Source organism: Trachemys scripta, chromosome 10, assembly GCF_013100865.1.
Source record: "Trachemys scripta elegans isolate TJP31775 chromosome 10, CAS_Tse_1.0, whole genome shotgun sequence".
NCBI lineage: Eukaryota > Metazoa > Chordata > Testudines > Emydidae > Trachemys > Trachemys scripta.
This window is the reverse complement of record NC_048307.1, coordinates 12,492,855-12,508,711: the sequence shown is the minus strand read 5'-3', so window position 1 is coordinate 12,508,711 and position 15,857 is coordinate 12,492,855. Positions and strand designations below refer to the sequence as shown.

The window sequence follows — 15,857 nt, the reverse complement described above, 5'->3', positions numbered from 1 at the left end:
ATAAGAAAAAAATATGTACTAGGCAGAATGTTACTAGCTTATAAAGGCACATAATTTTTCACATACTTGACCATTTTTCTCTATACTGTATATAGAATCTCTGATTATTCTTGAAGGGTCTGGTACTACCTCGCGGCTATAGCCTCTTGACAAGTTTTCATGCGATTTAAATGGTAAGCAGGGATTTGTTTCACTCTCCATGTGTGGTCTGTGAGCACCTAGCTCATTGCAGGCACTATCAGAATGCAAATAAAACAACTTAAAAAATATAATCCACACGTAGGGCAATATTTCTCTGATGCCACTGGAGCTAGATAAAGGCATTCAAAGGTATAATCTGGTTCTTAGTAGTTCTTAAAGTCAGAGATTCTCTTCCCCTCCCACACCATTAAATGTGATATCCTAAGAACATAAGAATGGCCATAATGGGTCAGAATAATAGTCCAGCTATCCCAATATCCTATCTTCCAACAGTGGTCAGTGCCAGATCATTCAGAGGGAATGAACAGAACAGGGCAATTATCAAGCAATCCATCCCGTCGCCCAGTCTCTACTTCTGGCAGTCAAAGGTTTAGGGACCCAGAACATGAGGTAGTGGCCCTGACCATCTTGGTTAATAGCCATTGATGGACATATCCTCTTTTTTTTAACCCAATTATACTTTTGGCCTTCACAACATCCCCTGGCAACAAGTTCCACAGGTTGAATGTGTATTGTGTGAAGAAATACTTCCTTATGTTTATTTTAAAGCTGCTGCCTATTAATTTCATTGGGTGGCCCCTGGTTCTTATGTGAAGGGGTAAATAATTCCCTATTCACTATCTCTACACCATGATGATCTCTATGATTTTATAGACCACTATCATACCTCATCTGCGTATCTGGGGCCGCTTCTTAGATAGTAATCTGAACTTAATGTCACCCCTTAATGTTGATAATGAATCTCAAAAAACACTATCATTCCACCAGGAATCCATCCTGTTAAACTGTTTTACCTTTCCTAGGAACACTTGTAAAATAAAGAAGATTATTTCTGCCTCTAACTGCTGTTTCCTCAGAGTATTCCTACTCTTATTAAGAACTGGTACATCTAGTACTCTTAAAATTCCTGAGAAAGCATTTCTGTTCTACTGACCTACATAATATAATGGATAAACATTTGGTAAGCATTCACTAATTTTGCTTGGTTCCAAGGCTACCATCTGATGCACAAAAGTTATTTCATGTATCTATCTTATTATTCATTAATAGCTCAAACAAATATGAACCAATCTTTTCACCTCACTCATGTTGTTTAGTTTATAGATGCAGAATTTTTTTTCTGCCTCTTTGGGGGATATTAAATTATATTTACATATCAAGCAAAATAGTTCTCCAGGAGTTTCTTATTTATACCACGGAACTTTTCCAATCTTCCCTCCCCCTCTAACCTCTTAAAATGTTAATACATATAATTTGTCCCCTAATAAAAATCTTTAATACAGATTCCCCTACAACACAAAGATAAAATATTGGGGGGGGAGGAAAATATGGACTTTGGTAAAATCAGCAACACTGAAATCTCTCAGTAAGTAAGTTACATTTTACAAATTTGTTTTGCCAACAACTTAATGTTAACAAAATTGTATCAAGAGTAACAGCCAAGCAACAAGAAGATTCTGGCTCATAATACCGTATCTTACATTGGGTATACCTCCAACTCTCAAGCCCAGTCAAGCAAACCTGTTTTTGAATGCACATTTCATACTGGGATGTGGCATCTTAATTGCCATCTTTTTCATCTCCTCTAGCAAACTTACAGCTTAAATCAACTCTCCACTAAAAACTGTGAAAACGTGCAAGTTACGTGTCAGACAGCCACCAAAGTTTGTATATCAGTTGGGCACTTCCATACTTGGCTGCTTGGGTCTGCACTGCACATACGCACCAGAAGTGCTTGTATCGACATAAAGCACGGTGCACCATGAGTAGGTATCCCAGCATGCCACATGCTGCTATTTGGTACAATGCCTTTTTGTAAATTTGCACAATGCGTTGCGGGATACTAATGACTAGCCCAATGATCTCCAAGCGCTTAGGGTCAAGCTCGACCATGCAACTTTCTTCATCCCATAATGCCACTCATATCCCATAATTTTCACACCATTTTTTCCCACAAAACTCCACAGCACTTTTGGGTGAATGCCATCTCTTACAGAAGCCTGGAGCCCACAGAGCTCTGCACTATTCTCATATCATCACAAATACAGGACACGCGATTCTCCTGTATTTGCAGGCCAGAAAGAAGTACCCCTATACTGGGAGACATGACAATTACTTTTAAGGACAGTTTGCTGAGGGAAATAGCCAAAAACAATTCAAGGTGTTTGGTGGCATTCACAGACCAGCTGCAGACAGTGGAGCACCACTTCTGGACCTGAGAAATGACCCGACTGGTCGGAGAGCATCATAATGCAGGTATGGGACAACAAGCAGTAGCTGAAGAACTTTCAGATGCAAAAGGCCACATTGTGTATCTGTGTGCTGATCTCATCCTAACCCTCCAACTTATAGACACCAGAACGAGAGGTGCACTGACAGTAGAGGAGCAAGTGGCAGGAAGCTTGCAATGCAGGATTGCTACTGTTCAGTGGGAAATCATTTTGGAGTTGGAAAACCCACAGCGCAGGCCATTGTCATGCAAGCGTGTAGGGCCATTAACGTCTCCTGCTACAAAGGACTGTGATTCTCAGCAGTGTTCAAGGAACAGTGGATGGATATGCAGCAATAGGATTCCTGAACTGCTGTAGGGCCATAGATGGCATGCATATCCCTATTTGGGCACTAGCCCACCTTGTCACCGAGTACATCAACAGAAAGGGTTACTTTTCTATGGTTACGCAAGCACTGGTGGATCCCCAGGGACACTTCACCAGTATGAATGTGAGATGTGCACAAAATGTGCATCACGCTCGCATCTTTAAGAACACAGGACTGTTCAGAAAGCTGCAAGGAGGGACATTCTTTTCTGACAGGTGGATTACCATTGGCAATACTGAGACGCCAATAATAATTCTATGGGACCCAGCTTGCCTCCTTGTTCCCCTGGTCATGAAGCCATATATTGGCCACCTCAATAGATTCAACTACCAGCTCAGCATATGTAGAATGACAGTTGAATGTGTCTTTGGTAGACTGAAGGCACACTGGAAGTGTTTACTTACAAGATTGGATCTCAGTGACAAAAATATCCCAATGGTTATAGCTGCCTGTTGCGTTCTACAGAATATCTATGAGGCAAAGGGGGAAAGTTGCTGCCAGGCTGGAGGGCGTAGGTGGAGCAGCTGTCTGCTGACTTTGAACAGCCAGATACAAGGGCCATTACAAGAACCCAATGTGGAACTGTGTGGTTGAGAGAGGCTTTGAAAGAGTACTTTAAACCATCAGCCACAGTAGTGTTCTGTGCTGGAGTGTTCTCTTGGTCTAGAGCTTTGGGTGCTGTTAAGAACTGTGTAGTGCTCGCTGTACACTTATAAATATGACAGGGTAGCTTCTTTCAACTATGAATTATGTGGTGCTTGGTATGTATTTACAAGATCTGTTTTCTTTGACTACCTCTGCAATATTTGTTGTGAACTAAGAGATGATGTGATTCTCCAAAACCAAAATTTTATTTAGTTGGGGAAAAAAACAATGCAGGAAAGTAATGTGCAAAAAATACCGCAGGCAATGTTCTACAATTTTTTTTAAACACAAGGGGGGTGAAAATTTAAAATGATAAAGGAAGTAGACATTTATGTCCAGCTTAGTGCACAAATGTAGTCCATTGTGACTAAATATAGAGCAACCATGGTTCTCACAGGTCAGTGGATATGAAGCTATGGTTTTCCTTGCTGTGCCCCAGCGTGGACTGATGGGGTCCTGATGCTCTCTGTGACCTCACATGTTATGTTGGGGGATGTAGGAATCAGTGACTATGGAGTTCTCCAAGGACTGCAAAGGATGGAGAGTGGAATTTTTCAACCTATAGGACAACCAGGAGCTGCAGTATTTGCATTTCCTGTCTGAAAAGACCCATTATGTATCGGTGCATTTCCCTTTCCTAGTCCAGTTGGGACTCCTGGGACTTTTTTCCTGTCCTCTATGCTTCTCCAGGTAGCTAGTCACATTGACCCTCCAACTCCTTTGTTCACAGTCCGATGCAGCACTGGCTTACAGGATCTTGTAGAACATGTCCTCCCTCGTCCTCTTCTTTCTCCTCCTCCTCAAGGTCAGGTGGTCTGCTGGCAAGGAGGTGGGCACCCCTCAAGGCTGCCACACCAGAAGCCGTGGATAAAAAAACAGATGTACCATTGCATTTACAGTCACAAGAGATAGGAAGAGATAAGTTTCAGAACTCCCTTCCCTTATTCCCATAAACACTTTTAATAAATGCTTATTGACACTTCAGTTTTGGAGTGCCTCAGCACTATTCTCCATGACCAACCATAGTGAGTATGGCCCAGCAGCGGTGAGGGGGTATGTGTGGACTTTCTATTACATGAAACAATAAAATTTCGGTCCCTCTTCCATGAGTACAAGCATAATGCAATGGCACTGAGCACTGACACTATTTTCCACAGGTGATTTTAGCTGATCTCTCACTCCCGAGGGTTACAAGAGCACAGACAACACAGCTGCTACTAGAGTCCCAAACCCACCTTGGGCAACATGCCACAAGCCTTTTTACTGCAATGATGCCAGCCAAAAAGTCATCACAGAGCAGGGTGGGGAAGTGTCCTGCTGCAAAGGAAGAAATAACGCAACCATACCATACAAATAAAACAATGACAAGTAGAGATCTTTGTCCGTTTAACTTGGGAATGGGCCAGTCACCATCTTTAAAATTTAAAACATTGTAAGGAAAAATGCATGCACACTTACCCGAGTCCCCTTCCCTTTCACCAGGCTCATCCATGCTCTCCAGGCAGGACTGACTAAACTGTGGTGCAGTCTCAAACAGGTCCTGGCTCGTACCATGGCTGGTTTTCCCTCACCACTTCTCTTCACCTCCTTCTTCTCACTGTTCACAGCAGAGGTCTCTGTCTTAGGTTCCTCCAAGGAATCCACAGTGGTCTGCAGGGTGCTGGTGGGGTCACCGCCAAGTATGGTATGCAGTTACTTGTAGAAGTGGCAGATCTGCGATGAAGCACCAGCTCTATTGTTGCACTTCCTGGCCTTGTGGTATCCCTGGAGAAGTTCCTTTGCTTTCAGACAGCACTGCTGCTGCTCCCTGTTATACCCCTTTACCTGCATCCCCCATGCAATCTGCTCATAGAGGCCCACGTTTCTAGGAATGGTCCATAGCGGTGCTTGCATAGCCTTTTCTCCCCACAGGCCCAGGAGATCCAATATCTCCCATCTACTCAAAGCAGGAGCAAGTCTAGTGCATGGAGCCAGCGTAGTTGGTTGGGCAGTTGCACATGTCAACGGTGAGCTGCTAGGTATGCTTGCTAAGATGGGAAATCAGGAAAAGGAATTTCAAAAACACTTGGGGAAGGGGTTTAAAGGGGAATGGGGGAGGTGGCGGCTTCCAGGTTCTGTCGCCCCTGGATAGTGGAGTTTATCAGAGTAGTCACTATCTCAGGGAATACTCCTGGAAGACTGTTAGGGTCAATACAGGTCATGCAGTGTCCACACGCACACTGCATCAACCTCAGTAGGTTGACCATGGCTCTACGCTGTTCAAGGACATATGTAGTTTTACTGCATCACTGTAGCGGGACACTTACATCGGCCAGAGACAAATTTGAGTGTAGACACATGCACAAATATATCAACACAAGGCAGCTAATGTCAAGCTATCTTTGCAGTGTAGACCAGGGCTGCATCTCTTGCAGAACTGAGTATCTTTTGGCAATTTAACCATGAGGTTTGCTATGTTTTTGTTGAACATATATTTATTGTTCACGTGTAGTGGCAAATTTCCTAACTTATACAACTTGCACTTTTTCATTGATCCCTCCTCCTCCCAGGACACTTATTTGCATTGTGAACCAAAAGCCATCAGCATATCAGCTCAAAAATAGTAAGTGGTTTTCAGTGAAGAACACAACATGCTCAAGTGATTGGAACAGGGGACTGAGAGTGAGATGACCTGGATTCTAGTCTTAACTCTACCACTGGCTGACTAATACTTTGGAACCTGGATGGGTTGCAGTCATAACTCAACAACTCTGTCATTCCCCACTTCCCCAACTGGGACCTTAACTGTTCAGTTTCAACCCGGTAAAAATGTCTGCCACTAAGGGCTGGTCCACACTAACCCCCCATTTCGAACTAAGATATGCAACCTCAGCTACGTGAATAACGTAGCTGAAGTCGAAGTATCTTAGTTCGAACTTACCGTGGGTCCACATGCAGCAGGCAGGCTCCCCCGTCGACTCCGCGTACTCCTCTCGCGGAGCAGGAGTACCGGCGTCGACGGCGAGCACTTCCGGGATCGATCCCAGAACATCGATTGCTTACCGCCTGACCCGGAGGTAAGTACAGACGTACCTTAAGTCCTGACAAATAGGGATTTATATTGGGAATGATGACCAAAAAAAAAAAAATTTCAAATGGTATAAACAGCACCATTATAGTACACATCAATGCTTACAAACAGTGGTTAAAGCAGGTAACAACAGGAAGGGAAAGCGCTCACCACCAGCTAATGATGGGGAGCTGTAAGCAAATACTGCTTACCCAAGCTGGGTGGTATGGGGGGAACCTTTCCTCTGCTTATAGCAGAGAAGGGGGAGCTTTGTACCTCACTCCTCATTATTTTAACTCCCTACTTGCTGACTATATGTATGAAAGTAAAGAGAAAAAACTAAAACATGATTAAGAGAAAATACCTGGTAGAATAAAACAGTTTTTCAGTTAATATCTAATGAGGAACACTTCACTCCTTTAAACATTACTAAGAAGCACGCTAACTATGTTTATACCAAAAACAGTTGGAGACGTGAGCTGTTTGCCTGGGAAAACCATCTTCAAAGTAGCAACTGTTTTCCCAGCTGTGAATACCCTTTTCCTGGGAAATATGTTCATACCATTACAAAAATAATTTTCAAAGGAATGTAAAATTATTCAGGCTAATCTATGCATAGCAGTATTTCAGAGAGAGGGTTTTTTTGCACTTTCTTGGACTTGTCTGTTTACAAAAGGCCTAATATTCTTTATAAACTTTACAGTGTCAATGAGACTTCACACTTTTAATAAATAAATAAATGTACTGCGAATTAATTTAGCAAAAGAATTTAGAGATATTTTTTAAATAACCCTCATTTTCCCTCTTTCAGCACATCTGGACTGATGTACTACTTCCCCCCTGCCCCAAACAAGTGAAGAATGAAACGAAGATAATACTGAAGCATACACGACAGGATCGAGAGTGGTAGTGGATGACTGAGTGAGTGAAGGAAGAGCTGGAACTAGCATCCCTATACAGCAATGCTTTATATACGAGCTGATATGTAGCCACGTATCGGTATCCAGGTAACAGGAACCTCGCCTTGGACCATCTCACTTGCAGTTATAGTCTCTTTCTGTAACAAGCCATGAAAACACTTCTTTTGAAGGTTACAAAATAAGCCTCATATTAAAGGGGACAGAATAGGAGAGTTGTAGATGATTTGCAAACAAACTCATTAAGCTCTCACAATGTTTTTAGTATGAATTAGTGAGGTGACAAAGGACTGAATATGCTCTGATAGAGTAGCCTCACCCTGAAAGTATAACCTTAATTGTCTGTCAGATTCATTAAACATGTTCATTACTCTGCCACAGGTAACCTAGGGTACCTAATCACTGGCAACATGTTAGATACCACCACATAGGTAACTCTTCAGTCATCTACCAATATCATGCCTAACAGCTTTATTTCCACAGCTCAATGAATATTGCTTTATACATAGATCTTTCCATCATTAAAACAGTGACATTAAACAATTACTTATGGATTTTTTGTTATCTTGCTGCTATTTAATAAAAATAACTCTCCACTGGCCTTTGTAATAACCCCTCAGGAACTTGAAAATAAAAATGTTTTCTTTACTGATTTTGTCCTTTTCCATTTGGGAAATAGATGTCTCACTGTTTGGGCACCTGCATTCTATTCTACTGATTAAAGGGATACCACCACTTGTTTATTCTTCATTGTTTATATTTCTCATATGGAATCTTGAAAATAAAATTCCTTTCCCACTGACTTTGTCTTCATTTGGGGAATATGTTGATTTCTCCTTCCCCATCCATTTGCAGTGCCGAGGGCAACAACTCCCTTCTGATTCCTAAGAACCTGACCAGATTATAATAGTGTTATGAGGAGACAAATCTGGGGTCCTGTAACATTTAGCATCCTTTTACCTACTTAGAGTAGAATTTGGATTTTAAAGAGTCTGAATGTCTCTTACTCAGTCTCACACAAAAGGTTATGATGTTTTCTAGACTAAATTAGGAGCAGAATGAATATGACTTTTTATAGGATCTTAGTTTAAATTTTGAGTCTTGAGTCACGACTGATTACTTCCTGCAAAATTTTCCCTGCTTCTAATGAACCTTATAAATCTTCAAAGAATGTTGGAGAAACATTGTCTTTGCCATCACTAAACTCAAAATATTAATATATCCTTTGGATACAGCAAGGCCTCTCTTAATAGGACTTCAAGATCCATCAGTGACAATTCAATCAAATCTTTGTAGTTCCATACCTGCACAATGTAAGTGCCATAGTGTTGCTTTTAGAAGCTGTTCTTGCAGTGGTATGCTGAGCCAGCTAAGAATTAAAGTGGGGGCGGGCAGGGAATCCGTAAACATAAGCAACACTTGGATAACTGAAAACAAGCACTTCAAATGCTTCTCACAGAAACATGGCTGGAATAAGAAACAGTACCTTGGGAAGACTTTCAAGGCCAACAGAATGCTTAACAGTATCAAAATCAAATTATATATTGAAGATAAAGAGATAAGAGAACCAGACCTGAAAAATTACAAACACTCAAGGAAATATCTGTAATAATAAATATCTGCAAGCTCTGACCGTCTGAGCTCGAAAGATGGTTCCTTTCTCTTCCTCTAACCAAGCCAGTGATAATATTTTTCACAAAGTACTAGAAAGGTCCAAAACCGTTCTCCAAAACTTTATTTTCTTACATTGCAATCAGTGCTCTTCCCTGAAAACCATTAGGGCCCACGTAATCTCCCTGACGAATCTCTGCAGCTTTCAAACTAAGGAATGAAGAGTAACTTGATTTCATACGCAAGGGGGGATCGCTGATTTCTCTTTCCAAGTGTCTTCAGAACAACTACACAGATTTGGTGTGAGGCTAAGTCACATTTCATGGTAAGCAACTATACATCTTTATGTTAAAAGTGGTAGAGTCACCCCTACAGAAACTGACAAAAGACCACTGAGACAATCTGGGAAAATCTATCTATGTACAACTTACGAATTCTAGCTTGGTTTGATGAACTGTTTATACCCTTATGTCTTCTGACTGTCTTTACTGCATATTGCTGTCTGCACCTCCTGCTAAGGAGCAGGGGAATGGCACCCACAAGTCCAGCTTCAAAAGAGACTGTTTTAAGGGTTTTAACTAATGAATAGACTGGCCCAGAAGAACAACAGGATGGCTGAAGGCTAGGGAAAGCCAGTTTTTTTCAAGTTCTCTGCAAGAGCCTGCTTTTGGAGAGTGGAAAATCCCCAAACAGCAGAACAAAGAAATCAGGTGTCAGCAAAGCCCTTTAAGGACACAAAGACAGAGGTTGGGGAGGAGACTCAAAGAGACACATATGAAGCTTAGCAGAAGAGAGGAACAGAGAGGTGGGTCTTATCTGTGAAACCAGCCAAGGAAGACGGAAACTGGAGAGACAGGAGAGAAAGCGTCTCATCTGACTCAGAGTCTATGTGCAGGAAGGGGGAATCCTAGATTCTTCAGAGGGCTCTCTGACCTAAGCCCAGAGACCACTCTAGAACAGGGGTAGGCAACCTATGGCACAAGTGCCGAAGGCGGCACGCGAGATGATTTTCAGTGGCACTCACACTGCCTGGGTCCTGGCCACCGGTCCAGGGGCTCTGCATTTTAATTTAATTTAAAATGAAGCTTCTTAAACATTTTATAAACCTTATTTACTTTACATACAACAATAGGTTCGTTATATATTATAGACTTATAGAAAGAGACCTTCTAAAAACGTTAACATGTATTACTAGCACGCAAAACCTTAAATTAGAGTGAATAAATGAAGACTCGGCACACCACTCCTGAAAGGTTGCCGACCCCTGCTCTAGAATCATGATGAAATGCCAGCAGGAAAATTCTTGTCTGGATCTATATATATTTTGTGCAAAGTAAAGAGAAAGTTTGTTTAGAAACCCTCACAAAGCCTGTGAGTCCATTTGCTTCACTGTCATAGGACCCTGAAGAGGTGAATAGTAAATCCAGAGCACCCACAAGAATGGAGCTCTGGGAAAGCGTGTGCATAAACTACCAAGAAGCCAGGGAGTGGGGAGGTCTACACTTGTCCCAGGAGAGTTGGACAGCCAGATTGAGAGACCCTCTTTCTGGGAAGGGGTAACAGACATAGAGCTTGTACCCAGGAAGTATGCTGGCGAGGGTAAGGGGAAAGACTGTGCTGCAGCCTACTCAGTCCAAGGAAAGCTTAGGGGTCCACTGGTCTAGTGATTTGGGACCAGCCGCCTTGTGAGTTACTCCCCTCCAGCCAGGGGAGTAACTTGTGTCGCCTCAGGGGAGTGTCTTTTTCACACCCCGGGGCAATGTAAGTTAGATCGACTTAAGCTGTAGTGAAGACCTGCCCACAGAGAAAGAGACACATGGAAACTGTAGCAAGCAAGCTCTCCCCTGCAGTCTGTGGAAGTAACTGGGCTGAATGTAATTTACAAAAATCTACAAGGAAAGATTAAGGTTTAATTAAGAGGAAGTAGGTATAGAAGCCTTTATTGTTTTTACCCTTTGCTCTGCATACCATGTACCCTTGGGTGAATAAATAATGTTTTGTTTTGAAGAAGCTGGTTTTGAGTCACTTTAATTAGTCATTGTCACAGGCTACTGGAGGAACAGTGGCTTACTGCTGCCAAACCCAATTGGGTCCTGTCATGTTTATGACAGTTGGGAAATGGGAGCTGCAACCCTTAGAGACAGACTAGGAGCAGCAGGAACACATCGTTGTACCCAGAGAGGTGTGAGGGTAGTGAAACCTGTCCCCAGACGTGTTCATTTAGCTCAGCTAAAAGGAGTCTAAAAGCGCAGCTCTCCCTGTAACTGACAACCTTAAAGAGGTCTGATTTTTAAAAAGTGTTGAACACACCTCTCTTGAAATCTGGCATGCAGAAATTGAGGCACCCAAAACCAACAGTCACTTTTGAAAATCCTGTGCACTGTTTGTGTATGTATATAAAAAGAGAAGCACATTCGTGGTAAGTGATTTGTGAGTGATCTGGTATTCTGCAGACACACAAAGTAATTGCCACAGAATACACAAATGCTTGTTATAGAAATCTAGGCATTTTTCACATGGATAATGGATAATCATTAGCCGTCCGGCTTCTCTGTTTGCCTGGACCATTCTTGTGAACAAGTGGGGAAAAGGACACACATGATGCAACATGCAATGCTCATGTCATCAAACAATGTATTTAAAACTGGCATATTAAACAATACCGAAATCCTTATGTCAGCAGACTGAAATTTTTCTGTATCGGAGAACTTTAAAAAGCTAATTTTGGGAAAATGGTGCTTTTAAATTACGACTGTCAACCTGGAATGCACAACTTATAATCCATTTACCCCATGTCTATTATTTCTTCGTTATGTGGCTTGAGGATGACAATTTCAAAGTAAAAACAGTTTTAAAATATGATCATATTGATAAATTACAAAAAAAGAAATAACTGACATGTTCGGGTAAATTAAAAACAATAGTAAAATGTGTGGCATTTACTGCTAAATATTTTAATAAAATGGTAACATTATGATAAACTATTAGTAAAAACACAGGACTGAACAAAGACTAAAAACATATACAATATGCTCCTTAACTCCACTACAGAAATGCAAAGTCAGTTAGAACTATAGTTCTAAGAACATTCATGAAAACATTTGCCATTTAATGTAAAAGGAGGAAACAAGTAGATGAAAATCAATAGAACACCAAAAAGAACAGGAGTACTTGTGGCACCTTAGAGACTAACACCAAGATTACTCTGAAAAGTAAAGTTGTTCCAAAGAAGAATGCTTTAGCCTTATGCTAGTAAGTATTTTTGGAACAAATGTCATGAAAGAATGATCAATGTAATACTAAATCCAGTCACTGAAGACATATTTTAACTTGCCCTCCCGCAGCTCTACACGGAAATCAATTAGAGATTTACATTTTCCACTTTGCAGCCTGAAAATGCTCTGCTGGAATAGCTAAAAGTAAATCACGGGTAAATAGTGACTTAATGAACCAGTGAAACCTCTCCAGTGCCAAATGTAGTTGCATCTGTTAGCTTTAAAAGACTAAAGTATCTTTTTTTCCCATCGCCATAAAAGGTTCCTTATAAGAACCTAGTAAGCAACTGTACCCTGTCTGAACCTTTCTGCTTCAAGAATTCAAAAAGTTACAATTACACTTTGAATCAAAGCTACTACATTAAAAGACAGTCACACTTCATTACGCTTTATTCAATACTCTTTTGGAATTCTTGGTGACTCCTCCCTCACCCTCTACATTTAGCAAGGTGTCAGCTCTTTATTTTAAAGCAATACTAGATTTAAATTCAAATATAAATATATCAAACTACCTACCTACGTATGAAAATCCTGCATACCGACACTAATGATTTAGCAAGTCTTTCCCCACCGTCTGTTTCTATTGCTCAAATACTATACGGATTTCAGAAAATCTGAGGGGGGGGGAGGGGAGGGAAGAGAAGCCCTAACCTAAACAAAGTAAACCTCCAAGAACAAAACAGAGCGCAAATATAAAAGAAACACTGTAAAAGTGAGATTCCAGGGAAACACCAAGAAAAGAAAAATTCTAAGTTATGAAAACAAATCACTGACAGCAGAGTTTTAAATATAACATAACAGTCATAGAAGATTTGACAATATTTGTCTTAGAATTAGCGCTTAAGGTTATTAGCAAAGGGTTCACTGTCTTGTTTTTTAAAAAGCTGGAAGGTTTAATATCTTTTAACAACTTCTATTTCAGGGTGTCAAAAAAATGAGTTCACAGATTCACACATTAAGGCCAGACAATACCAATATGGTTGCTTTACCTCATATTTCCTACTACACTTTGCATACCCTCTGACAATGTTTGCTGAACCAAGGTATTACTTTACAATAACCATCATAACTAAATTGGGTATGCCCCGAAGTAAGTCCAATAAATAACAGACAAAAATATTCATTAACCATTTTTGAAGCAAAGTGTTAAAATGTATCTCACATTTGTTACTTTCAATAGTAGTTTCAAACAGTAAAAATGTGGTTTACTAAGTTGTGCTTTCTTGGTATCAACAGTTACAGTTTATAATGCTGATGCCAAAAAATAGCTTAGCATAGGCCTTATATGGTGCTCCATAAAACTAACACTGCATACATATCTAAGCCACCCACTAACTCCTGTAATTCTCATGACTGTTGCGCTTAGTGATATTCTTAGATAGCATTTAAGGATACTGTTCTTTAATAAATATTTCCCTCCTTCCACCATGCAACAGCCTATACAATGAGCAGAAACTAACTTTTGTATCTCAACAGTTGATCAGACAAGACATCTAACAGTCCAGAATGGCTCTGCATTCTTAAGGTTTATAAAGCGATACTCAGACTGATGCTTGTGAGCCACAAGTGGCTCTTTAACGTGTCTCCTGCGGCTCTTTGCAGCACATAATATTAAAACACTGTGTGATTTAATTATTAACCAAGCTGGATGCTTTTACTATGTTATTAACCAATTGTAGTTGATACAATAATACTTGGTCAGTCATTTCGCTGTGAGAATTAATTGATGTATATTTTATATATATAATAAAAATAGTAAATGAAGCAATGAACTCAGACTATCACGGCTCTTGGGGTAATGCTGATCGCTAATTTGGCTCCTGAACCACTGAGGTCTGAGTTTTACTGGTTTATAAGGTCTGTCTGGGGAGGAGGGTTTGTTTTATACCAGGGGTCGGTAACCTTTAGAAGTGGTGTGCCAAGTCTTCATTTATTCACTCTAATTTAAGGTTTTGCGTGCCAGTAATACATTTTAATGTTTTTCGAAGGTCTCTGTCTACAAGTCTATAATATATAACTAAACTGTTGTTGTATATAAAGTAAACAAGGTTTTTAAAATGTATAAGAAGCTTCATTTAAAATTAAATTAAAATGCAGAGCCCCCCGGATCGGTGGCCAAGACCCGGGCAGTGAGAGTGCCACTGAAAATCAGCTCACGTGCCGCCTTTGGCGCACATGCCATAGGTTGCCTACCCCTGTTTTATATGATGCTAGCTGCGCAGACAGACAGATAGTTAAAATTCTGTTAAATTGCTTTTAGCATTCTCATGCCAAATCACACACAATTTTTTGTCTGAAGAGTTATTGCCACTCAGCTCAAGTTACTTTCCTGTTCATTTTACGGGGTGCTTGAAGGAGGCTAAGGATCCTACTTGATCCCTAAAGCACTTTTGGGATATGTAGTGTGAAGAGAGGAGGAGGATTGTCTCTTCATAATCAAATATCCAGTTTAATTGAAACTATGATTCCCCCTTCCCCTTCCTGACCTATACATTCTACATTCCCTAATCTTGCTTTCAAGAGGTTCCTGTAGAACAGGGGTAGGCAACCTATGGCACGCATGCCGAAGGCGGCACGTGAGCTGATTTTCAGTGACGCTCACACTGCCCGGGTCCTGGCCACCGGTCCGGGGGGGCTCTGCATTTTAATTTAATTTTAAATGAAGCTTCTTAAACATTTTAAAAACCTTATTTACTTTACATACAACAATAGTTTAGTTATATATTTTAGACTTATAGAAAGAGACCCTCTAAAAATGTTAAAATGTATTATTGGCACGCGAAACCTTAAATTACAGTGAATAAATGAAGATTCGACACCCCACGTGTGAAAGGTTGCCGACCCCTTTTGTAGAAGGAAGCAGACGCCTCGCTAAGTCTGTTTGGAGGCAGATCAACTAACTTGAAATCTAGACTGCAAGGCCTTCACAGCTTTTCTGAACCTTATAGGCGCAATCCCATAACCTCTATGCTGCAATAGCTGTATTCAGACAAGCTGGGGACATTTACTCACACGTGAAGAAACACTCTCAAAATACTTGTCCCATTTGCTAATTGAGCCTAACTAAACTCTAGCCAAAGATGAACATCCACGAGTTTTACTGTAAATGACAACAAGAAGGGGAATCAGATCAATGCTACTGAAAATCCTGAACTTTAAGCACATGCATAAATGTTTGCAGGATCAGGATTTAAGACTTCAAGAGCTCCTGAGGAAAGGCAGGATTTTTTTTCCTATTCTCTCAACTACAATATTAATATACTTGGCATCTGTTTGGTCAAACTTTTTAATTGATCTCTGGATCATTTGACTGGCAGGACCTGAATGATTTTACATAGACTTTGCAGATCTATATTTGAATATTTCATTCACGCAAGGTACCCAACTGCAGGGACAACAAACACTAATTGATAAGTGTAAGAACTTGAACTTTGATGCCTGCCTCTTAAAGTGCCACCAAAGCCATTAGATTTTAATACATGACATTTGAAGTATTGCTTCTCCTCATAATAGCTGAATAGGAATGCCATGTTCACATACCAATTCTGCAACTCTGCTTTT

The 15,857-nt window shown here is 40.6% G+C and overlaps 1 protein-coding gene across 2 annotated transcripts in view; it reads right to left on the bottom strand.

Annotated features, from left to right (window-relative positions):
• LOC117884022 (CGG triplet repeat-binding protein 1-like) overlaps nucleotides 1-15,857 on the bottom strand; it is a 58,472-nt gene that overhangs the window by 38,977 nt on the left and 3,638 nt on the right. The gene's annotated exons all lie outside the window — the stretch shown is intronic.